At 37.5% G+C, this 25,846-nt stretch overlaps 1 protein-coding gene and 2 pseudogenes across 16 annotated transcripts in view; 2 read left to right on the top strand and 1 right to left on the bottom strand.

Moving 5' to 3' along the window:
- The window catches only part of MTMR3 (myotubularin related protein 3), a 137,781-nt gene that overhangs the window by 77,088 nt on the left and 34,847 nt on the right, over positions 1-25,846 (bottom strand). The gene's annotated exons all lie outside the window — the stretch shown is intronic.
- Positions 6,206-6,315, top strand: LOC123788265 (small nucleolar RNA SNORA70; annotated as a pseudogene).
- On the top strand, positions 6,248-6,759 carry LOC148107430 (large ribosomal subunit protein uL16-like; annotated as a pseudogene).

The following is a 25,846-nucleotide window of genomic DNA, read 5'->3' as shown; positions in this document are numbered from 1 at the left end:
GTGGCTCAGTCGGTTAAGTGTCTGCCTTCGGCTCAGGTCGTGATACCAGGGTCCTGAGATCAAGACCCACATCGTGCTCCCTGCTCCATGGGAAGCCTGCTTCTCCCTCCTCCTGCTCTCTCTCTCGCTATCTCTCTCTCTCAAATAAATAAATCTTAAAAAAAAAATAAAAGACATAAAAACACAGTGAGCTATTTTCAAAATTAAATTCCCTGAGATACGAAAGAAGACTGAAATTCAGAGAGATGAGTCCAATATTTGGGTCGGCTTCTGCCCTTGGGTTATTTGCTAAAATTCTGAAGAGAGAGAGCTGTACATCCCATCAACCTCCAAATCTGGGGAGTAGGGGGCAGAAGGAGCAGGAGAGAAACTCTTAAGCAGGCTCCACATCTAGCATGAAGCCCGACATGGGGCTCCATCTCACAACCCTGAGATCACGACCTGAGCCAAAATCAAGAGTAGGATGCTTAACTGACTGAGCCACCCAGGTGCCCAGCCTCCAAATTTTTTAAACAGACCAACCACACACTGTTAGAAACACACAACTGAAATTTAAGGAAACAGAAAATCTGAAAAACAGACAACGAAGAAATATCATGCAAATACTAACAAACAGAAAAATGGTTTGGGTATACTAACACAAGGTAAAGTAGACTTTAAAGCATTATTAGAAATAAAGAGGAGAGATGCGCCTGGCTCAGTCAGTAGGGCACGTGATTCTTGATCTGTGGGTCATGAATCTGAGACCCATAGTGGGAAAAGACATTAAAAAAAAAAAAAACAACTGAAAAGCAATACAATCCAAATCAAAATACCAGCACAGTGTGTTTTGTTTTGGAGGATATGATAAAAGGATTCTAAAAACGCAAAACACCCAAGAACAGCCAAAATGCTCTTGAAAAGGGGGGAGGAACCAAGGTGGGAAAATTTAGTGAAACAGGTATCAAAATTAAACCACATTAGCTAAAGATGGTGTGATACTGGCACAGGGAAAGACCAGTGGAACAGAACAGGGAACCAAGAAACATATCCACACATAAACAAACACCTGATTTATGAAAAAAGAGGTAATATACAACAGTAGGGAAAGGACTGGCCTTTCAATAAAGTGTGTTGGGTCAACTGATATTCAGATGGGGAAAAAAATGAAATTGGCCCCTATTTCATACATTAGAAGCAAATCAAGTGGGCTACTGACATAACCATGAAAGGCAAAAAACATAAATCTTTTTTTTAAAGATTTTTTAAAATAATCCCTACACCCAATGTGGGGCACAAACCCACAACCCCGAGATCAAGAGTCACAATGTTCTTCCGACTAAGCCAGCCAGGCACTCCCCAAAAATAGAAATCTTCAAAAAAATGTTTGAGAAGAAAATACTTTCATGACCTCTGAGTAGAAAAGATTTCTCAAGTAAGACAAAAAAGTAACCATAAAGGGAAAAAAAAGTTTGGTTACATTAAAGAATTTTATTAATCAAAAGACCATAAACACAGTGAAAACAAAGCCAAATAGAAGAAAATATTTGCCCAAATTTAACCAACAAAGTCCAGAATATATAAAGAATTATAAATTAGTATTTTTTAAAAAGATAAATAATGCAATAGAAAAAGAGAAAATAGGCAACTGCAGAAGAAATCCAAATGGCCCATAAAACAGGCAAAGATGCTCGAACCCAATAATCAGGGAAATCCAAATTAGAACCACAACATATTACTACTTAACCTCCCCAAATTTGTCAAAAATTGAAAACACTGACAATATCAAGTGTTGATGAGGATGCAGAGCAATGGAAACTCTCATTCACTGCTAATGGGAATGTGAACTGATAAATCACTTTATTTTTTTAAAAGATTTTGTTTATTTATTCCACAGAGATAGAGACAGCCAGTGAGAGAGGGAACACAAGCAGGGGGAGTGGGAGAGGAAGAAGCAGGCTCATAGCGGAGGAGCCTGATGTGGGGCTCGATCCCATAACGCCAGGATCACGCCCTGAGCCGAAGGCAGACGCTTAACCGCTATGCCACCCAGGCACCCTGATAAATCACTTTAGAAAACAACATGGCACTGAAGTTGAAGATACATATTCTGTGTCCTGGCACCTGTGCTCCTGGGTATACACCCTAAAATGTAACACTGCACCAGAAGAAATGTGTAAGGATATTCACAGCAGCATTATTCATAGTAGCCCAAACCCGGAAACATCCCTGATGTCCACCAACAATAGGATAATTTATAGTATATTTCCTCTTATCATGATCGAAAATGTACCACATAACAGCAATAAAAGTGAATTAGATCAACACAACACATAGGAATGTGCAACAGAAAATACACAGAGTACAGTTCCATTGAAAAACAGACAAAACTAGCTATTGTTTATGGATACACAGGTAGGTAACAATATCAATGAAAGTCAGATAGTGATAACCATGAAGACCAGGACAGTGGTTAGTTATTTCTAAGAGGAAGGGAGAGGGAGCTGTGTAGGAAGGAACAGAGACCAGGGCAGCTTTCTGAGGGTGCTGGGGATGTTCTATGTATTGACCTGGGTGATAGTGACATGAGCGTTCACTTTATATAAACATTCATTACACTGTACATTTGCATCTCATGCACTTTGTGTGTCACGTTTTACTACAAAAAGTATTCAAAAAAAGACAACTTGGGAGAATGAAATGCATGAGAATAACAAATTTGTGATGGGGTAATTTTTGGAACAAGGGAAAGATATTCAAGGGTCTTCAATTCTAGAAAAAAAGAAGAGTTTTATTTGTTTGGGAGTGGGGAAATAAGCAAATCAACACTGAAGGCAACAGAGCAAAGTAGCTCGCAAAACTAAAGTAGCTCGCAAAACTAAAGACTATCACAGAAATGAAGATTGGTGCCTACTTTCCAAAAGTCATGCTGCCTCTGTATGCCAGAAGCTACAGATGTCCTGAGGATAACAGAATCTGTTTGGAAGACCACTAATACCATTCTCATCCAACTTAGCTCGGTATTTCCTTATCCACTTCCTGTCCTCTTGAGTAGGAAGAAAAGGCAGTAAACTCAAAGCCTGACTTTTTTCCCCTATCGTGATCAAAAACATGACTTCAAGTGAAGATACTTGGTCTAGAATAAAATATCACAAAACAGGCAAGTCAGAAAGAAGTAAAGGTTCTTACCTAAAACAACTGACAATGACAGATAGTATCTTAATGTATTATCCCCTCTACCGCTAAGAGTGGCAAAGGTAGACAAGAAAACTATACACATCACATAGTTCAAGCTGTCATGGAAAGGCCAATAAACTAAAAAACTAAAGGCATTCAAAAGGCAAAATACTGACTGCTTTTACACAGAAACTTTTATACTACAAATATCATATAAAGGGGTGCCTGGGTGGCTCAGTCAGTTAAGAATCCTACTCTTGATTTCAGCTCAGGTCATGATCTCAGGGTCGTGAGATCAACCCCTGCATAGGGCTCCATGCTGGGCGTGGAACCTGCTGAAGATTCTCTCTGTTCTCCTCTGCCCCTCCCCCTCCCTGTCTTAAAAAAAATCATACAAAAAATCTCTTATTATTGGGGTGCCTGGCTGGCTTAGTCAATAGAGCATGTGACTCTTGATCTCAGGATTGTAAGTCTGAGCCCCATGTTGGGTATAGAGCTTACGTAAAAATAAAAATCTTTTAAAACAAAATCTCCAGGGGCGCCTAGGTAGCTCAGTTGGTTGAGAGTCCAACTTTTTTTTTTTTTTTTTGTACTTATTTATTTGACAGAGAGACAGCCAGCGAGAGAGGGAACACAAGTAGGGGGAGTGGGAAAGGAAGAAGCAGGCTCCCAGCGGAGGAGCCTGATGCAGGGCTCAATTCCAGAACCCCAGGATCACGCCCTGAGCCGAAGGCAGATGTTTAACAACTGAGCCACCCAGGCGCCCCTAGAGAGTCCGACTCTTGATTTCAGCTCTGGTTGTAACCTCATGGGTTATGGGATAGAGCCCTGTGCTGGGCTCTGCGCTCAGTGGGGAGTCTGTTTCAGATTTCTCTCTCCCTCTACCTCCGCCACTCCCCCTCTAAAATGAATAAATAATTTTTTTAAAAAATTCTCTGGTTATTTAATGGGTACAGAGATTCTGTTTGGGATGATGACAAAGTTCTGGAAATACACAGTGACAGTTACAGAACATTGTGAATATACTTGATGCAACTGAGCTATACACTTTAAAATGGTTAAAATGGGGGGCACCTGAGTGACTGAATCAGTTAAGCATCTGCCTTCGGCTCAGGTCATGATCTCAGGGTCCTGGGATCGAGCCCCACGTCAAGCTCCCTGCCCAGCAGGGAGTCTACTTCTCCCTCTTCCTCTGCCCCTCCTCCCCACTCATGCTCTCTAATAAATAAACCTTCAAAAAAAAATAAAATGGTTAAAATGGTAAATTTTGTTATGTATATTTTCCCCACAACAAAAAAGATTTTAAAAATTGTTAAAATCTGTGATTATTAAAGAGACCATTAAGAAAATGAAATTCACAGAGTGGGGGAAAATATCTGCAAATACATATATCTGATAAAGGATTCATGTCCAAAATATATAAAGAGTAAACACAAATCAATAAGAGGAAGAAAAATTTTATAGACAAAAGATTTTAATGGAAACCTTACCAAAGATATTATCGATGGCCAAGAAGTACATTAAAAGATGTGGATCATCATCAATCATCAGGGAAATGCAAGTGGAAACACTACAAGGAGATACCCTGTCACACCCAGTGGGATAACTAAATTAAAGAGACTTACAAGAACAAATGTGAGGATGTTGAGTAACTGGAACTCATACATGGCTCATGAAAGTGTACACCTGGCATTACCATTTTGGAGGACAGTCTTGCAGTTGCTTATAAAGTTAAACATCCATGTGTTCCATGATCCAGCAATTCCACTCCTTGATATTAACCCAAGAGAAGTGAAAACTGTGATCACAAGAAGGCTTGGAAACAAATGTTCAAAGCAACTTTATTCATAATAGCCCAAACCTGGAAGGAACTCAAAATGTCCGGTACAAAGTGATCAGATAAACAACTGGCGGATGCATTTCTTCAATGGAATACTACTCAGCAATAAAAATGAACAACATGGATGAATCTCAAAAGCATTACACTGACTCAAAGCAGCAAATTATAAAAGAGTAAATACGATTTACTTTAAATAAATAAATTTAAATAAAATAAATGTTTAATTTTAATAAATAAATTTATTTTAAATTTAAATAAATAAATTTAAATAAAAATAAAATTTATTTTTAAATTTATTTATTTAAATTTAAATTTAAAAACAGATAAAACTAATCTATGGTGACAGAAACATAGTTTAGGTGGGAACAGTATTTGGGTGGGAGGAGAAGTGGAAATAACCAGAAGGGGGCCATGAGAGAACATTTTAATATAAAGTTATACATCAGGATTGAGGCAGTGGCTACATAGCCCTAAACATTTACTGAGACTCAAACTGCATACTTCTATCTGTGTATTTCACTATATAAAGTCTATTTTAATTTTTTAAAAATCCTAATATTGTATCCTAAAGTAGGGGCTCTAACCCTCATCCAAAAGTAGTAGGTATAGTACCTAGAAAAAGCTGTACAACCAGATTATATGTACCACTTTACAAAGGTCACCAACTCTGTTTCAAATCTGAGGCAATGCATATGAACTTGTGGTCTTCCATATAACCAAAGTACAAGCATTTATAGGTGATCAGCGTTGTGTGTAAAGTCTAAAGTTCCTCTAAGGTACAGAAATTTCCATGAAGTTAATTAGCCTCCAAGGAGATCAATTTCATGACATGATCAAGGGAATGTGTTCTATTGATGGCTTTTGTCAATCACCCAGCACATTCTGTCAGGTAAATGGTTGTTTAACCACCTGCTAACCTGATGATGGAGAGGAGGCGGAAGAGGGGAAAAAAAATGTTGGACCTTTGATAACATTCTAATTTCCTACTTGGAAAAAAAAAGGGGAGTTCTAGTTTCAGCTCCCATAAAACTTCTTACCTGTTAAAAGTACAGTAATATTCTTATTAAAAGGTACAGCTGCTATCTAATAATCTACATCAATTGTTATTCTTTTGTATAAAACATGCAAGTAATACCTGCATACACAGGAAGTCATCCCAGAATAATGTCTACCCAGAAAACTTTAAAGAGTTTCATTAAAAAATGTTATCTTCAAGTCGACTGTGCTCTTTCTCCATGGGGGCCCAAAGAGTAGCCTCCTTGGTGGTGTATGCAGCCGGCTGATTGTATGGGTTGCCCTAAGGGACCTTGGAGACAGCCCTTTCCAGTGGACACTGAGGTCTGAGCTCATGCTATCTCCAAGCTAGGCTGCAGATAGGCATACGGGATGCCTTTTGAAAGCCCCAGGGCACAGTAGCAGGGTCCACACTGGCCAAGTCATCATGTCCATCCATAACAAGCTGCAGAACAAGGAGCATGTGACTGAAGCCCTAGGCAGGGCCAAGTTCAAGTTCCCTGGCTGCCAGAAGATCCACCTCTCCAAGAAATGGGGCTTTACTAAGTTTAATGCAGACGAATTTGAAGACATGGTAGCTGAAAAGCAGCTCGTCCCAGATGGCTGTGGGGTCAAATACATCCCTAATCGTGGCCCCTTGGACTAGTGGAGGGCTCTGCAGTCATGAGAACCTTGGCACTGCCCCCTCCCTATTCATGCCCACCAATAAATCCTATTTCCTGTAAAAAAAAAAAAAAAAAAAAAAAAAATCTTCAGAAATTACTGCTTGATTTAGCTCACTGGGAAAACAAGCACAGGGCTTTTACTAAAAGTAGTTTCAGCTAACCTTAATTAGCATGCCTGAAAAGGTTTATAAAGTTATCTCAAGAGTGAGTAAGCATGTGACTTAAAGTCACAACTCAGGATCATCAATTTCAAACGTTTATCTCTAGAAGACTTCGATCTCTGAATAAAACAAAACAAAACAAAACAATCACCTCCAATACAGTCCCTTTCGCATCTTTAAGATCCATAGTTTTGTGTTTTTTATTTAATTTAAACGTATAATAAGAACAATTTATACTGTGACACTCCTTAACCAGATCTTAAGTTAGAAAATAAAACTAGCATAAAACAGTTCAAGACGATTTTAAATCCTAGTATGGACATGTTTTCTTCAAATAAGAACAGTAAAATATACACTTATGTGTCAAAATTAGAAAATGTACACAATTTTTCTAAATTATCTGTTGAACAGCACACCTGGGTGGCTCAGTCAGTTAAGCGTCCAACTCTTCTTGGTTCTGGCTCAGGTCATGATCTCATGGGTCGTGAGACTGAGACACCACTGCAGGGGTCCACGCTCAGCAGGGAATCTGCTTACAGATTCTCTCCCTCTGCCCTCCCCCAACTCGCGCAATCTCAGAAATGAATAAATCTTTTTTAAAAATAAAATAAATTATCTGTTGAGGAACTGAACACATTAACCAAAACAAGGCCAGCTTCTTGGGTGCACAACCTGTGCAGTCACATGACTCCATGCTTGGTTTAATCCTGCTATAATCATTCTGAAATTCTTAATTTTTTTTTTAAAGGAACCCTGCAAATTATATAGCCAGTCCTAAGCAAGGAATCTATGGGGAAAAAAAGGGAAAAAAAAATTTTAAACACTCATTACTCCAATGACCAAGAAAAATTTAACTCTGAGCTCACAATACAAATTTTTTTCCCTTAAGTATGACAAGTATGACAGAAGTACACATACGGTTCCAAATCAGACTCAGATTTCAGAAAGGTCTATACCTATTGAAGCATCATCAACTACAAGAACAAGCTTTGGGAAGTTTATTCCATCATTCACAGATTTAGATCCTTTAACACACATTTATGAAATGCAATTGGATGTTTACTTGAGACCCAAAAATTACATGTAGTGCTATTATTCACCAAATTTTTTATTTTAAAAACTAATATTTTGTAAAAACAAATCTTCAGAATTTTATGAAAGAAAAAAGTAGACAAGCACAAAAAAGAGGAGAGAACAAGTTGCTGCTGAGCCCCAAGACTGCTATGATCTATTGAAGGTAAAAAGTGTGTGGTAAAGAAAGGGATCTCCAGAAAAGAACATCTTGATGCTCAGTAGGCACTCAAACAACGAAGTTTCATAGCCATTTAAAGTGTCAGCATTCTCCTGAGAAAGGAGATTCAGCCCTGCTAATAAGGATATTAAAACTGCCAGATCCAAACGAAGACAAAATACAGTAAAGCTAAAACATTAGTACGTAATGACAAGAAAGATAACAAGAAAATAAGATGTCATATACTAATGAAGCTTAATCCATTATCAATAAGTATCTTACTTTTGCCAGCTGTAGAAGTGAGTACTTGACAGAAGGTTCTGAAAAGGGGGTAAAATAAAAGCCTTTAAAATCCAAACATCACATCAAATTCTCCAGGAAGTCTTTTAGCCAAAACAGTAATATCAAAAACAGAAGCATCTTAAAACTCAAATGGAAAGGATGGGGGGGCATATTTTTTAATATTACAATATTATATTCTATTCAAAGAAATTAACTTGGGGGCGCCTAGCTGGCTCAGTCAGTGGAGCATGTAACTCTTGATCTTGAGGTTATAAATTCAAGCCCCGTGTTGGGTGTAGAGACTACTAAAATAAATAAATAAATAAATAAATAAATAAATATCTTAATTTTTTTTAATTTAATAAAAGAAAGAAATTAACTTGGAAAACTGTAAAGAAAAGCAAGTCTTGGGGAATACAGGAAAATACAGAGAATTTGCCAAGGCAAATAAACGGCTATTAAATTGAAAACTTGGGTGTCACTAAATAATGTTCTACTACAGATTATTATTAAACAGTGACATTAAACCCATCAACATGTTCTGAGATGTTAACAAAGGAAGAAATCCATTCACTCTAAAGCTGAATATTTTTTTAAATAACCTCAAGCTGGGCACTGCTTTCTACTCACTTCTTAAAGCCTATTTCAGCACTGAGACAATCTAATCCAAAGGAGAGAAAGTCAGGAAATCAGGTTTTCCATTAAACTCCCAGGCTCACCACCGTCCCAGTTGGCATCTAGTACAGGAAAAGCCTCCAGGGAAGGAAGGAAGTGTATTTGCCCTGCATTACTGGGCTGTAAGTTTGTGTTGTTATGGGCACCAGCACAATGAAACAAATGTAAGGGCAAGGAAGCAAAAAGCTGACTGGATAAGACAATTGGTCTATGTGTTCAGTATATTAACAAGACTATGACTACCTAAAAGTTCCCAAGCATAAATACAGAGTTAAAATAAATAAATAAACACACACACAAATATTTATACATAAATACATTACATATATATATGTATATATATATAAGTTATGGGGTTAGGGTCAATACTTTAATAAAACTATAGAAGTTAAGGAATCTTTTACTCTTTTTAAATCTAATCCTTTCAAATTATAATTACAGACTATAGAACAGGAAGAATGAAAACCTATCTAAGGGATATCAGAACAGATAGCTGATCTGTCTCCAGCCTCTAAACTTCTCCCTGCAAAAGGGAACAGGAAGATAAAAGATTATTCAACCAGACAGTAAATCTAATCAGAAAGGCAAATTCTTTTGCAAAAGTCAGCATTTAAGACCAGATCTCCTGCTTTTATTCCTTTATTCTACTCCCCACAGCTTGTGGCAGAGTGGAGGAATAGGATTTCCCCTTTTACTATGCACTGTCACTTCAGTTTCTGCTCTTTTAAACAAAGGTTTCAAGGGAATACCAGTGTTAAAATTAAAAACATACACTAGCATTCTAAAGAGTGTTAGCTTTTAGGCATTTATGCACAGGCAGACCTTGCCTCAAAACCTAATTCAGGCATTTATTAGTTCTATCATCTTGAGCAGGTCTCTTTTCATTAACATGTTTCTGACAGCAAAAATATCTCACAGTGTTATTATAAGTGATCTAATACACAGAAGCAACTAAAAGTGTACTAGCATTTAGTAACACATACATGTTAGCTATTCCCACTAATACCCAGTTATGTATCAGTAACTTAGTTACACCACACTCTCTAGGTAATCTGTTTCTTGAGCTCTCAAAAGAAATATAATTATCTGTCCTGCCCATACAATCCCATGAGATTACTGGAAAATAAACCAATATACATTAAAAAACTATTAAAAAGTAATCATTATAGAACTATCCATTACTCTGTTCACAAAAAAACTAGTTAAACACTGCATACAGAGCTCTGTTTAAATACTACAGAACGTTATAGGCTTAATAAAACTAGTCTAAAGGAATATTTAAGTATTATTTTGTTAAACAAAACCAAAGTCCGAATAAGTAGGATTATATTCCTACTTAAAAGCTAGTATTTACTGAACTGTGTGCCTATCACTGAGCTATGTACTTTCATACATTATCTCATTTAATCTTCATAGGGTTGTTGTTGGGGTACGTACTATTTATCCCCATTCAGTGAGGACTGCAAGTCTCCCGAGGATTAAGTAATCTGCCCAAGGATTAAGTATTTTGCCCAAGGTCAAAGCGCTAGTATATTTCTAGATTCTAAACACCATGCTAAAATGGGACACCTTACCATGATGTGACATGATCACCTGAATTCAATTTTCCCCTAAAACAATGGTAAGATCTTTTCAAATTCTACAAATAAAGTACTAAAACTAAAAGATACTAAGGAAAAGAGGTATTATAAATTTTACACTAAAATGCAAACATAACCAGAGAAAACTTCTGAAGTTACATGTACAAGAGAAAAATTGGGCTCCAGAATATCTAAACAGGGCACAAGGAAAACCACCACCTCCCTTAGATACTCGAACAGTTGCTCATTTGGTGAGATATGTATTAAGACCTTTAGTGTACTGAGTTTAATTTTCACAAACAAATTTACTCACTTCCATAGAAAGTAAACACAATACAAATGCCTTTATCCATACATCAACTGCCCTAAAAACATGTACTCTTACCAGGAAAACAGAAAGGAGAATAAATGTGGCTTGGACAAGCATACATATATCATTTCTGTGGGAGTCAGTGATAAGGGACAACTAAAAATGATCTGCTGAGTTTATGTATCATCTTGACACTTCACAGCACTGGTGTGCAAAGAACACTGACAGACTAAAGCCTAATTAGTGCCTCTCAGTTCAAAAATTATGTGAAGATACTGTAATGATGATGATGACAATAAACCTAATGAAATACAAGCCAAAGTTAGCAAGATGAATTTTAATTTTCAAATTTCAAAACATCTTGACCAAAAGTAAAAGAAACTACATTTGCATTTAGTTAAGCTTAAAAACATACTAAAACTTCTGTTGATAGAGGAACCTGAGGCAGTGTGTGAAATATCTTGCAAACTGTGAGGTATATCCAAGAACTTAGATATAAGACTATCCTCAAAATTAAACTCTAAAACTCCATAAAGGATTACTCCGTGGTTATGTGAAAGAACATCCATACCTTATTCTTAGGAAAAGTATTCAAAGGAATTCTGGAGGGGCACAGTTCCTCTAACTCACTCTCAAAGGGTTCAGGAAAAAAATGGGGAAAGAATTATAAAGCATATGAAACAAAATGTAAACAACTGGTGAAGGGCAATGATTGGTAAATTCCTTCTTATTTCTGTAACTTCTACTAAATTCGAAATTGTATCAAAGCAAAAAATTAATTTTTAAAATCTCACACAAATATGACAGATTAATATTCAATTAGTCTGCAGGTACATGAACATTCATTATATTACTTTATTATTCTAGATTCTCCTTTATGATTAAAGAAAGTCCAAATGAAAAAGAAGGCTGTACTCTAGTACCAGGTAAAGTATATCTGGCCACGAGAAAGGCTGCATAAGACTACACTAGAATTTTGTTATTAATCATCTGTATCATACAATTAAACCTTGCTCACTTCCATGCCTTTCAAGCAATCCCTGATTGTAACTTTACTAATAGCTTAGGTATGCTACTCCGCTGCTCTATTAAACTTACAACCAAAAAAATAAACGTTTTTAAATTAAAAAGAACTTTTACTATGAAACTAAAAACAAAAACAAAGACACTATCGTGATAGAAGTCAAAGTAGTGATTATCTCCTTTGGGGTATATATTCACTAGGAAAGAGTGGGAGAAGGTCTTAGTGGAGGAGAGCTGTAAATGTTCTATCTTAATCTGGGTGTAGTTATATGGGTCTATACATACGTAAAAAGATATCAAGCTTAAGGTTACTACACTTTATTACATGTACAATTATTTCTCAAATTTATAATAAATTAAAACAAACTAGTGCTTTCAGAAAACAGACATTTCCAGTTCAAATCCAAAACCCACAATGTAACAGAATGACACAGATTACACTGGCACTCAATTTATAATCAGTCCCTGTAATCTTGGTTAACACGGGTATACCTCTGAGGTAGGTTGTTTTTTTGTTTTTGTTTTGATTTTTAAAGAATAACCATTGCAAAACTTTAAGTAGAAGGTGTGCAAAGAGATTAAGGCATATGCAAGGAAGAAAGAAGAGCTGGCTGTCCGGAGTTCCCAACAAATACCACGAAATCTTGCTGAATCTGCAACATTACGATCTTACAAAAGGGCTAGAAATCAGGTTTGACACACTCCCCTCTACTGTTTTATGTTTTAGTCTTAGTCTGCTTGAAAAGATAAACAAGGGGGCACCTGGGTGGCTCAGTCGGTTAAACATCCAACTCTTGATTTCAGCTCAGGTCATGATCTCAGGTTGGTAAGATCCAGCCCTGCGTCAGGCTCATGCTGGACATGGAGCCTGCTGAAGATGGTCTCTCTCCCTCTCCCTCAGTCTCTTCCTCTCCTTCTCTTAAATAAATAAAAAGCATAGACTTTTTTTCCTCCCTTTGAGGAAAACTATGGAAATAGAAATTTATTTTTTAAAAATATACTTTGGCAAAAAACTAAACGCTATCATTGTGGATGGTGTCCTTCATTCAAAACAATGTCTGCACATTCAGGACAATATAAACCAAAATCAATGTATGTAATGGTAAACAGTACCATGAAACTAACATTTAAGAGACAAGTATAGAAATAGATAGGGGTAGATCAGCTACTGCTATCTTCCTTCCACTGGGCTATATCTCATTTCAGAGATTCAAGTACTGTTACCCTTATTGTGTCAGTATTTCCACAGCAGAACTGAAACAAAATTTTTTTCTAATTCAACAGTGAAGTAAAGTCGCCAAGTCACCATTCAGAAATCACTCTCTCAGGGCGCCTGGGTGGTGCAGTCATTAAGCGTCTGCCTTCAGCTCAGGGCGTGATCCCCGTGTTCTGGGATGGAGCCCCACATCAGGCTTCTCCGCGGAGCCTGCTTCTTCCTCTCCCACTCCCCCCGCTTGTGTGTTCCCTCTCTCGCTGGCTGTCTCTCTCTGTCAAATAAATAAATAAAATCTTAAAAAAAAGAAAAGAAATCACTCAACTCTAAAGAAATTCAAGAATTTTTTAGCCAAAAACATCTAGAAATTAATCATTTTTTAAAGCTCGCTTTCTTAATAAACTGAATATAATCCTAAACTCAGAAGTCTATGTAAAAGGTTTGGGAATGACCATTTATATCAAATTTCTATAATAAGCAACGCTAATTTACAGTGACAGATCAGATTAGTGGTTCGATGAGGATAATGGGAGAACTGACTGCTGAAGGGCATTAGGAACTTTTTCTGTAGTAATGGAAATATTCTCTATCTAGAATAGGGTGGTGATTTTATAAGCCCATACATCTATCAAAGTACACTAAGTGAATTCTGTTGCATATAAATTATATCTTAATAAAGCAGACTTAAAAAGCATATACACACAACTTAGAATTTGAAAAATGACTGGGAAATCAAATGCTAAGGAAAAAAAACTCACTGAAACTGATTTAACTAAAAGAAAGATATTAAAAGGCTATTTGTATGGAAGCCGATCAAGGTGACTCCCAAAGTCATTTGACCCTCACCAGCTCTACTCTCCACCTAACCACTCCTAACTCCTCAACCACTTGCTCAATGCTACAAGCATTTCAGTCAAAGTAACAGACCCTTTAAGCATTAGAGATCCCTTTAAAAGTAACAAGTCTGTAGGGGTGCTTGGGTGGCTCAGATGGTTAAGTGTCTGCCTTCAGCTCAGGGCGTGATCTCCGGGTCCTGGGATAGAGCCTCACATTGGGGGGGGGGGGGTTCAGCTCAGCAGGGAGTCTGCTTCTCCTGCCCCCTCTGACTCTCCCCCTGTTCATGCTCTCTTTCTCTGTATCTGTCTCAAATGAATAAACAAAATATTTAAAAAATAAAAAATAACAAGTCTGCGGGGAGGGAACCAAGTCTGAGTAAATGGACAACAGAAAATAATAAATGCATACCTTAAAGCTATCTTACAATAATCTAAACCTCATAAATAATCAGAAAAATATAAATAAAAACAATGAAGATAACTATTTTCCTATCTTCCATCCATTAGATTGGCCAAAATTAAGACACCATTTACTTTCAAATACTGGAATGAGCATGGAAAATGACTACTTGCATATACTTCGGGTAGAAGAAAAATTGATATAGCTAATTTTTGGTTGGCTTTTTTGTTTGTTTGTTTGTTTTAACAGATTTTATTTTTAAATAATCTCTACACTCAACGTTGGGACTCAAACTTACAATCCTGAGATCAAGAGTCAAATGCTCTACCCACTAAGCCAGCCAGGAATCCCTACTATAGCTACTTTGAAGAGCATTCTGGCAGTGTATTAAAACTATAGTCATGTAGGGACACCTGACTGGCTGAGTGGGTAGAGCATGAACTCTCAATCCCAAGATCAAGATTTGCAAGCTCCATGTTGGGCACAGAGCTTACATTTGGGGGGGAGGGGGCAGGAAGAAAGAAAAGAACCAAAATAAAGAGAAAAGAAACTATAGCTATGTATACCACATGACCCAGCAAATCTATTTCTCAATACTTCAGAGTAGTCACCCATGGAAAGAGATGTTAAAAAAAAAAAAAAAACCCTTCACTGCAACAGCTACTAAGAACAAAAGACTAAAGACAACCTAAATATCTACCAATAGAGGAATAACTACATGAACAAAAAATTATGTTCATATTATGGAATGTTATATAATATTTAAGCAAATGTCTCTAAGACATATTGCAGAGAAAAAAATAAAAAATGTAAAGATAGAGATGTACAGTAGAGTAAAAAGAAAAAAGGGAGGGGCGCCTGGGTGGCACAGCGGTTAAGCGGCTGCCTTCGGCTCAGGGCGTGATCCCGGCGTTGTGGGATCGAGCCCCACATCAGGCTCTTCCGCTATGAGCCTGCTTCATCCTCTCCCACTCCCCCTGCTTGTGTTCCCTCTCTCGCTAGCTGTCTCCATCTCTGTCGAATAAATAAATAAAAAATCTTTTAAAAAAAAAAAAAAAGGGAAAGAATACCATATATTATTTAAGGGTGTGTGTGTGTGTGTGTGTGTGTGTATATATATATATAATGAAAAATTAAATAAAACAAAAAACTTCAACACTACGAAATAGTGTTGAAAAATTAAAGACAACCTAAACAAATGGAAAGACACCCCACATTCATGGCTCAAAAGATTTAATTTGTTAAAATGCAATACTATAAGCTTTTATAAGAAAACTTGGGAGTAAATCTTCATGACTTTTGGATTATATAATGGTTTATTGGATTAAAGAAAAAATCAAAACTTAAATTACCAAAGAAAAAATAGATAAATGGGATTTTATCAAGTTTAAGTATATCTGTGCTTCAAAGGACACCACCAAGAAAAGGGAAAAGACAGCTCTTCTTGTAAGCAACCTGAGGTGATGATCTCTGAAATGGTTTGCTGTTTATTTGACCCAGAAAAACCCACAAAATTATGCCAACCAAGAGGTTCAAATCTTTGTGTTCACTTTAAGAACACTCATGAAACTGCCCAGGCCATCAAGGGTATGCATTTCCAAAAAGTTACCAAGTACCATTCTGTCACTATAATGGTGGAGTTGGTAGGTGTGCCCAGGACAAACAGTGGGGTTGGACACGCGTCAGTGATCCAAAAAGAGTGAATTTTTACTGCATATGTTTAAAACTGCAGAGAGTAATGCTGAACCTAAGAGTTTAGGTTCTCTGGTCATTTAACACAACCAGGTGAAAAAAAGCCCCCAAGACACGACACAGAACTTACGGAGCTCATGTTGGGACTAAACCATATACGAGCTCTCCGTGCCACACTAAAATGATCCTTACTGAAAAAGAGCAGACTGTTCCTAAACCAGAAGGGGAAGCTGCATAGAAAAAGATATCCCAGAAGAAAACTGAAGAAAACTTATGGCCCAGAAGAGTAAATTCAGCACAAAATAAATGCAAATAAAAGTAAAGAAAGGAAGGAAAGAAACGAGGCAATCCATGAAATGGGAGAAAATTTTTGCAAATTATATATCTAATAAGAGACTTGTATGTACAACAAATAAAGAACACTACAACTCAACAAGAATTTTAAAAATAAACTTAAAAATGGGCAAAAGATCTGAATAGACATTTCTCCGAAGAAGATATACAAATGGTCAATAAGCACATGAAGATGCTCAACATCATTAATCATTATGGAAATGTAAATCAAAGCCACAACGATATGCCACTTCAAATCCACTAAGGATGGCTAGAAATCAAAGTAGTAAATAACAAGTGTTATTAAAGATGCAGAGAGGGGTGCCTAGGTGGCTCAACTGGTTAAGCGTCTGCCTTTGGCTCAGGTCACGACCTTAAGGTCCTGGGATTGAGCCCTGGGTAGGCTCCCTCCTTAGCGGGGAGCCTATTTCTCCCTCTCCCTCTGTCACTCTCCCTGCTTGTGCGCCCTCTCTCTCAAATAAATAAAATCTTTAAAAAAAAAAAAAAGAAGACGCAGAGAAATTGAAACCTTAATAAGTACACTGGAAATGTAAAATGGTACAGTCACTATTGAAAACAGTCTGGCAGTTCTTCAAAAACTTAAATATATAGTTACCATATGACTTAAAATTTTACTTCCCTAAAGAACTGAAAATAAGTGTCCACACCAACCCCTACATATAAATATTCATAACACCAGTATTCATAGTGAAAAAGTACAAACAACCCGAAGTCCACTGATGGATGAATGGATAAAAGTGAGGTATTTTATGCAGGCATGAAAAGGAATTAAGTACTGGTACTTGCTACAACATGGATGAACCATTAAAACATGCCAAGTGAAGTTGGACACAGAAGGCCACAAATTATCCAAAATAAGCAAAACCACAGAAACAGAAAGTGAACTACTGGTTGCCAGAGACTAAAGAGAGGTGGGAAAGGGAGTAACTGCTAAAGGTTACAGGGTATCTTTTGGGGATGATGAAAATGTTCTGAAATTAGTGGTGATAACTATAGAACTCTATGAATATACTAAAATCCATGAAACTGTACACTTTAAAAGGGTGAATTTTATGGTATATGAATTATATCTAAACAAAGCTGGGTTTTTTTTTTTAAGAAAAAAAAATATGCTCCCATTTTTACTCCTTCAGTTTTTTTTTTAATGGAATTTATACTAATCAAAGTTCTTCTGAGAAACAAAACCAATAGAACATATATATATTCTATTATATATATATAATATCTATATATCTATTATATATATATCATATAGATAGATAGATTATGAGAAATTAGGTCATAGGATTGAAGATGAAAAGTCTCATCTGCCATCTGCAAGCTAGAGACCCAAGAAGGCCACTGGTATAATTCCAGTCCAAGTCCAAAGGTCTGAGAACCAAAGGAGCTGATGTTTAAGTCCCAGTCCATGCGCAGGGGAAAACCAATGTTCCAGTTCAACCAGGCAGGCAAAAAGAGGCAAATTCCTTCTTATTCTGCCTTTTTGTTCTATTCAGGCCCTCAAAGGATGATGCCCACCCATACTGAGGAGAACAATCTACCTCGCTGAGTCCACCTATTCAGACGTTAACCTCACCAAGAAACTTCCTCACAGATACAACCAGAAAAAAAATGTTTAATCTGGACACCCCTGGACCCAATTAAGATGACATATAAAATTAACCATCACAGGGGTGCCTGGCTGGCTCAGTCGGTAGAATGTGCAACTCTTGATCTCAGAGTTGTGAGTTCAAGCCCCATGTTGGATTAAAATAAAATCTTAAAAAAAAATTAATCATCACAGGACTTAACCCTTTAAGTTGTATCTGCAATTATTCAATACAATTATTCTTAATTTTTTTCAGTTTATCACCAAGGCTTAGCCACTCCCAAGCTACTACCCCAGTACCCAGACAGAACATAGTACATACAAATTACTATTGGCATAAAAAAAAAAAAATTAAGGGAAAAATACTCTCCAAATTATTATTATTACCACCATTATTATTATTTCATAGCAAACATTTTTAAAAACTGTTACTTAAGGGGCACCTGGCTGGTTCAGTCAGTGGAGTGTGCAACTCGTGATCTTGGGGTTGTGGATTCAAGCCTCACGTTGGGCATACAGATTACCTAAAAATGAGGATCTTTAAAAAAAAAAAAAAAGACTACCAAATTAATCATAACATCAGTATACATATAATCAAGTTGGTTACAAACTAGAAAACTAGCAATTCTATTCCTGGTCCAAGAAACAAAAAATAAAATATGCTAACAATGAACAACCCAAAAAGGAAATTAAGAAAACACTTCTATTTACAAAAGCATCAAAAAGAATAAAATTCTGAGGCACCTGGTGACTCAGTTGGTTAAGCGACTGACCCTTGATTTAGGCTCAGGTCATGATCTCAGGGCATGGAAATGAACCCCAGATTGGGCTCTACACTCAGCATGAAGTCTGCTTGGGATTCTCTCTCCGTTCTCCCTCTGCCCCTCCCCCCAATGCTTGTGTATGTGCACGCACACGTGCATGCACGTGACCACACATTCTCTCTCAAAAAGATTCTCGGGGTGCCTGGGTGGCTTAGTCAGTTAAGCATCTGCCTTCAGCTCAGGTCATGATCCCAAGGTCCTGATATGGAGCCCCGAGTTGGGCTCCCTGCTCTGTGGGGAGTCTGCTTCTCCCTCTCCCCTAGCTCCTCCCCCACTTGTGCTTGCTCTCTCAAATAAATAAAATAAAAAATAAATAAATAAATAAATAAATAAAACCCAACAGATTCTCTTTCCCTTCCCTCTGCCCCTCCACCCCAAAAGAAAAAGCATAAAATACTTATGAATAAACTTAACCAAGGAACAAAAGACACAAGCTAAACACAACAAAAACTGCTAAAAATAAATAAATATTTAAAGATACGCTCAATATCTGATACACAGGTTCAATTCAATCTCTATCAAAACCACAATGATGTTTTTTGCAGAAACAGAAAAATTCACCCTAAAATTCATATGGAATTTCAAAGGACCCTGAACAGCCGAAATAATACAGAAAAAGATGAATAATTTTGGAGAGCTCACACTTCCTGATTTCAAAATTTACTACAAAGCTATAGTAATCAAAACAGTGTGGTACTAGCATAAAGACCAATGGATTAGAATAGAGAGCTCAGAAATAAAACTTCAAGTATGTGGGTAAATGGTTTTCTATAAGGGTACCAAGGCTATTCAATTGGAAAAAGACAGTCTCTTCAATAAATGGTCCTGGGAAAACTGAATATCCACTTGCAAAAGAATGAATTTGGACCTTTATTTCACACCATACATAAAATATAACTGAAAATGCATCAAAAAACTAAAACGATAAAACCCTCAGAAGAAAACATATGAGGAAAACTTCATGACATTGCATTTCACAGTGATTTCTTGGATATAACACCAAACGTACAGGCAACCAAAGAAAAAATTAACAAGTCGCACTTGGTCAAAATGAAAATCTTTTGTGCAGAGTACAAAGGCAACCCATAGAATGGGAGAAAATATTGCAAACCACTTATCTGATAAGTGATTAGTAGCTAGAATATGTATTTAAAGGGGCGCCTGGGTGGCACAGCGGTTAAGCGTCTGCCTTCGGCTCAGGGCGTGATCCCGGCATTACGGGATCGAGCCCCACATCAGGCTCCTCCGCTAGGAGCCTGCTTCTTCCTCTCCCACTCCCCCTGCTTGTGTTCCCTCTCTCGCTGGCTGTCTCTATCTCTGTTGAATAAATAAATAATAAAATCTTTAAAAAAAAAAAAAAGAATATGTATTTTAAAAAAAAAGGGGGGCGCCTGGGTGGCACAGCGGTTAAGCGTCTGCCTTCGGCTCAGGGCGTGATCCCGGCGATCTGGGATTGAGCCCCACATCAGGCTCTTCCACTATGAGCCTGCTTCTTCCTCTCCCACTCCCCCTGCTTGTGTTCCCTCTCTCGCTGGCTGTCTCTATCTCTGTCAAATAAATAAATAAAATCTTTAAAAAAAAAAAAAAAAAAACTACAGGGGCGCCTGGGTGGCTCTGGCCAGGTTAAGCATCTAACTCTTGATTTCAGCTCAGGTCCTAATGTCAGGGTTTCAAGTTTAAGCCCTGCACTGGGCTCCACACTGGGCATGGAGCCTACTTAAAAAATCAATCAATCAATCAACCTACAGTTCAGCAACAACAAAAATATCAAAAATAGATAAAAGACTTCCTTATGGACTGAATGTTAGCATCCCCTCAAAATTCAAATGTTGAAGCCTAATCTCCACTGTTGACTGTATTTAGAGAAAGGGCCTTTACAGAAGTATTTAAGGTTAAATGAGATCATAAGAGTAGAGCTCGGGATCCAGTAAGATTAATATCCTTGTAAGAGGAGACACCAGGGACGCGTGGATGGCTCAGTTGGTTAAGGACCTACCTTCGGCTCATGTCATGATCCCAGGGTCCCAGGATTGAGTCCCAAATCGGGCTCCCTGCTCAGCAGGAAGCCTGCTTCTCCCTCTGCCTGCTGCTCCCCCTGCTTGTGCTCTCTCGTGCACGTGAACTCTCTCTCACACAAATAAATAAAATCTTTAAGGGGGAAAAAAAAAGAGGAGACACCAGAGAGCTCTCTCCATCCCTGCTCAGAGGAAAGGCCATACATAGTAAGGGCAAAGTAACCTTCTGCAAGCAAAGCAGAGAGACTTCCTGAAAACCGAACTCTGCCAGAACCCTGATCTTGGACTTTTCAGCCTCCAGAACTGTGAGAATGTAATAAACATCTATTGTTTAAGCCACCCAGCCTGTGGTACTTTATTACGGCAGCGTGCGCAGCTAATACAGACTTAAATAGACACCACTGCAGAGATGACATGAAAAGAGCTCAACATCACTAATCACTAGAGAAATGCAAGTCAAATCCACCATGAGATAGTACTTCATGCTCATTAGAATGGCCATTGTTGGGGCGCCTGCATGGTTCAGTTGGTTAAGCATCTGCCTTCAGCTTGGGTCATGATCCTAGGGTCCTATGATGGAGCCCCTAGTCGGGCTCCCTGCTCAGTGGGGAGTCTGCTTCTCCCTCTCTCTCTGCCCTTTCCCTGCTTGCTGTCTCTCTCCTTCTCAAATGGTAAATAAAATCTTCAAAAAAAAAAAAAAAAAAAAGGATGGCTCCTATTTTAAACAAACAGAAAATAATAAAGTTTAGGCGTGACTGGCTGGCTCAGTCAGTGGAGCATGCTTCTCAATCTCAGGATTGCGGGTTTGAGCCCCATGTTGGGTGTAAAGATTAAAATTAAAAAAAAGAAAAGAATAAAGTGTTGGCTATCATGTGGAAAAACTGAAATTCTTGTGCACTGCTGGTGGGAATATAAAATGGTACAGCCACTGTGGAAAACAGGATGGCAATTCCCAAAAAAATTAAAACAAAAAATTACCATATGATCCAGCAATTCCGCTTCTGGATATACATACCCACAAGAACTGAAAAGTAGGGACCCGAACAGGTATTTATATATTCATGTTCATAGCACTGTTTACAGTAGCCAAAAGGTGGAAGCAACACAAGTGTTCATCAATGGATGAAGGGATAAACAAAACATGACATATATGTACAGTGGAATATTATTCAGCCTTAAAAAAGAAGGAAATTCTCACATATGCCACAACATGGATGAACCAACAACATTATGCTGAACGAAATAAGCCAGTCACAAAAGAACAAATATTGTATGATTACACTTACATGAGGTACTTAGAGTAGTCAAATTCAGAGAAACAGAGAGCAGAATGGTGGCTGCTAGGGGCTTGGGAGATGGATGAATGGGGAGTTAGTGTTTAATGGGTACAGAGTTTCAGTTAGGGAAGATGAAAAGGTTCTGGAGATGGATGGTGGGGATGGATGCGCAACAATGTGAACGTACTTAATGCCACAAAACTGTACACTTAAAAATGGTTAAAATGGGGGACTCGGTTAAGCATCAGAATCTTGATTTCAGCTCAGGTCATGATCTCAGGGTTGTGGGATCGAGCCCCACATCAGGCTCCACACTCAGTGCAGAGTCTGCTGGAGATTCTCTCCCCCCCCCTCGCTTGTACACACACATACTCTCTAAATAAATAAATGATATCTTTTTTTTAATGGTTAAAATGGTAAATTTCATGTTATGTATATTTTACCACAATTCTCACTCCCTCTCTCTCTCTCTGTGTATATATTATATATATATGCATAAAGTAAAAGTAGTAAAGTGAAATAAGAATTTCACAAAATAAGTGAAAAATGCATTAAAAAACACAAAAATCCTAAGCTCCTCCAAAAGAAATTCCCCAAAATATTAACAGGATGTTCATTAACAGGATGTACAAGAGGACAAAAAAACAAAACAAAAACAAAAACCACCACCACAGAGTTTTTGTTATAACTCTGACATTAAATTTGTAAACTTTATTTTTTTTCATTGAAGTACAAGTTAACACACAATGTTTCAGGTGTACAACATCATGGTTCAACAACTCTATACCTTATGCCATGCTCATCACAAGTGTAACTACCATCTGTCAACATAAGAGCACTATTACAATACCTTTGCCTATATTCCCCATGATGTAACTTTCACCCCCACACTCCCCACCCCAACCCGCCCTGTGACTTATTCATTCCATAACTGGAAGCCTGTATACCTCCCACTACCCTTCACCCATTTTTGCATATCCCCCCATCCTCCTCCCCTCTGGCAACCATCAGTTTATTCTCTGTATTCATGGGTCTGTTTCTGTGTACATTTTGCATCTCTAAAATAAACAAAATTTAGTAAAACCTGAAGAAGTTAGTCACTCGTATATCTTCAAAGAAGAATAACAAAAGGTAAAAAAAAAATTAGAAGAAGCAAAACTCACAAGTTTTAGCTTTTGCATTTGGTCACCATCAATCTTTAAACCAAATGCAATTTATATCTATGCTTTATATCAAAGTTTGAACAATACATTTCTAGAGATTTTTTTTTTTTTTTTAAGTAGGCTTCACGCTCGAAGTGGGACTTAAATACGACCCTGAGATCAAGAGCTGAATGTTCAACAGACCAAGCCAGCCAGGAGCTCTACTAGAGATTTACACAGAAGGTTGAAAACAAAAAGAAGCTTTATCCATAACAGATGTACAATTCTGCTCTTGACATGATTTCCTTCACCTCTAAGAGTCTTTTCCTACCATTCAAAAAGTTTAAATACAGGGGCGCCTGGGTGGCACAGCGGTTTAGCGTCTGCCTTCGGCTCAGGGCGTGATCCCGGCATTCTGGGATCGAGCCCCGCATCAGGCTCCTCCGCTATGAGCCTGCTTCTTCCTCTCCCACTCCCCCTGCTTGTGTTCCCTCTCTCGCTGGCTGTCTCTATCTCTGTCGAATAAATAAATAAAATCTTTAAAAAAAGTTTAAATACCAACCATTTCTTTTTTGTTTATAAAGATGCAAAATACAGGTATCCAAATGAGTATAACATTCAAATATTCTAAATGCCAGTAGGTACCAAAATAATACACAATTTAACAAGGTACTTCTTACTGACGTTCCATATCCAGACTTCAACTTAAGTGTCTTCTATTCCTAAAGTCTTAAAATCTTGCATGAATTTCTTGATGGGCTTACTTTACAAAGTAGACTCCAACAAAATGTTATTTTCTCTAGCCGAGTATAGATGGTTAAATTAGCAGAGATGAGTCACTAAATTAGCACAATATGGAGTGATCTAATAATTTTTTTTAGCTAATAAGGAATAACTGAGTTCCTGAGTCATCTGATTAAAGTTTTACAACAAATTACCTTAATCTTAAAAATAATAAAAGCACAGGAAAAGTAAAATACACAGTCATCATCTGAAATCCTAAGTTAGATACGCGAAATACATTCAAACATAGTTACACTGGGTTGAATTTAATCTAGAAAAATATTTCCTACAGATTAAAACCAGGACTATAAACATGCCCAAAGATGAATATAAATTAATAGACCAAAAATACTTACTAAATTTCAAGAGGCAATGTCTTATGGGGCATATATCACTATTTTACAATATTAATTTTATTAACTTTTTTATGAGAAAACTTTCCTTCCTCCCTTCATAACTAGCTTTTGCTTTCAATATATATAAAATTGGACAGTTTAAACCATTTTGCCAAATGTATCAGTGAGAAATCCATGCCAAGACAGAATGCCAGTTACTTTTTTTTGTTTTAAACAACCCAGCAATTGTGCTACTGGGTATTTACCCCAAAGATACAAATGTAGTGATCTGAAGGGGCACCAGCACCACAATGTTTATAGCAGCAATGTCCACAACAGCCAAACTACGGAAAGAGCTCAGATGTCCATCCACAGATGAGTGGATAAAGAAGATGCGGTATATATATAACGGAATATTACACAGCCATGGGGAAAAAGAAACCCTCCCATTTGCAATGACATGGATAGAACTAGAGGGTATTGTGCTAAACGATGTAAGTCAATCAGAGAAAGACAATTATCATATGATCTCAATGACATGAGGAATTTAAGAAACAAGGCAGAGGACCACAGGGGAAGAGGGGAAAAAATGAAACAAGATGAAACCAGAGAGGGAGACAAACCATAAGAAACTCTTAATCTTAGGAAACAAACTGAGGGTTGCTGGAGGGGGAGGGGTGAGGGTATGGAATGGCTGGGTGATGGGACACTGGGGAAGGTATGTGTTGTGATGAGCGCTGGGTGTCATGTGAATCATAGACCTGTACCCCTGAAATAATACATTAATAATACAAATAACATATTACATGTTAACTTTTTAAAAAGGAATTAACAGTCAAAAAAAATGTCATTCACTTTTTTTTTTTTTTTTTTTTTTAAAGGTACACTCCCCACCCAACATGGGGCTTGAACTCACAATCCTGATCAGGAGTCTCATGCTCTACCAACTAAGCCAGCCAGGCACCCCAGAATGCCATTTACTTTTAAGTACCCACACTTTTGGTTTAAAGAATAAAGATGTGACATGGTAAAGAATTAGGAAGAGGTGGGGGCTACAGGGGAAAAAAAAGCAAGAAACACAAAATGAGGAAACTTAATTAATGACCCAGTGACTACTAGCAAAACTATGTAGTCATATGACATGACACTGAGAGCTATAATTTTAGATTTTAGCCTGATACTACAATGTCTCTTGTGGGCAGGAAAGACATAATTCAACTGAACATAAAGACAATCTTTTCTGTGTACTCTTAAAGGCAAATAACATTGTGTACCTCTACCTTTTAGAATCTACAACCAGTAGCATTTTGTTTTCATTGTTAAATTCCCTTTACTCTTAACACGTTGACGTGATATGATCCTTTTAAATTAACAGCTGATTGAGAATTTCCAGACAGATTCCGGTAAAACCCCAGTGCACCAAAAAAAGCAGAAGACTATCATAACCATT

This window comes from Ursus americanus, chromosome 30, assembly GCF_024610735.1.
Source record: "Ursus americanus isolate L20-20 chromosome 30, mUrsAme1.1.p, whole genome shotgun sequence".
Classification (NCBI taxonomy): domain Eukaryota; kingdom Metazoa; phylum Chordata; class Mammalia; order Carnivora; family Ursidae; genus Ursus; species Ursus americanus.
This window is presented reverse-complemented; position numbering and strand designations above follow the sequence as displayed.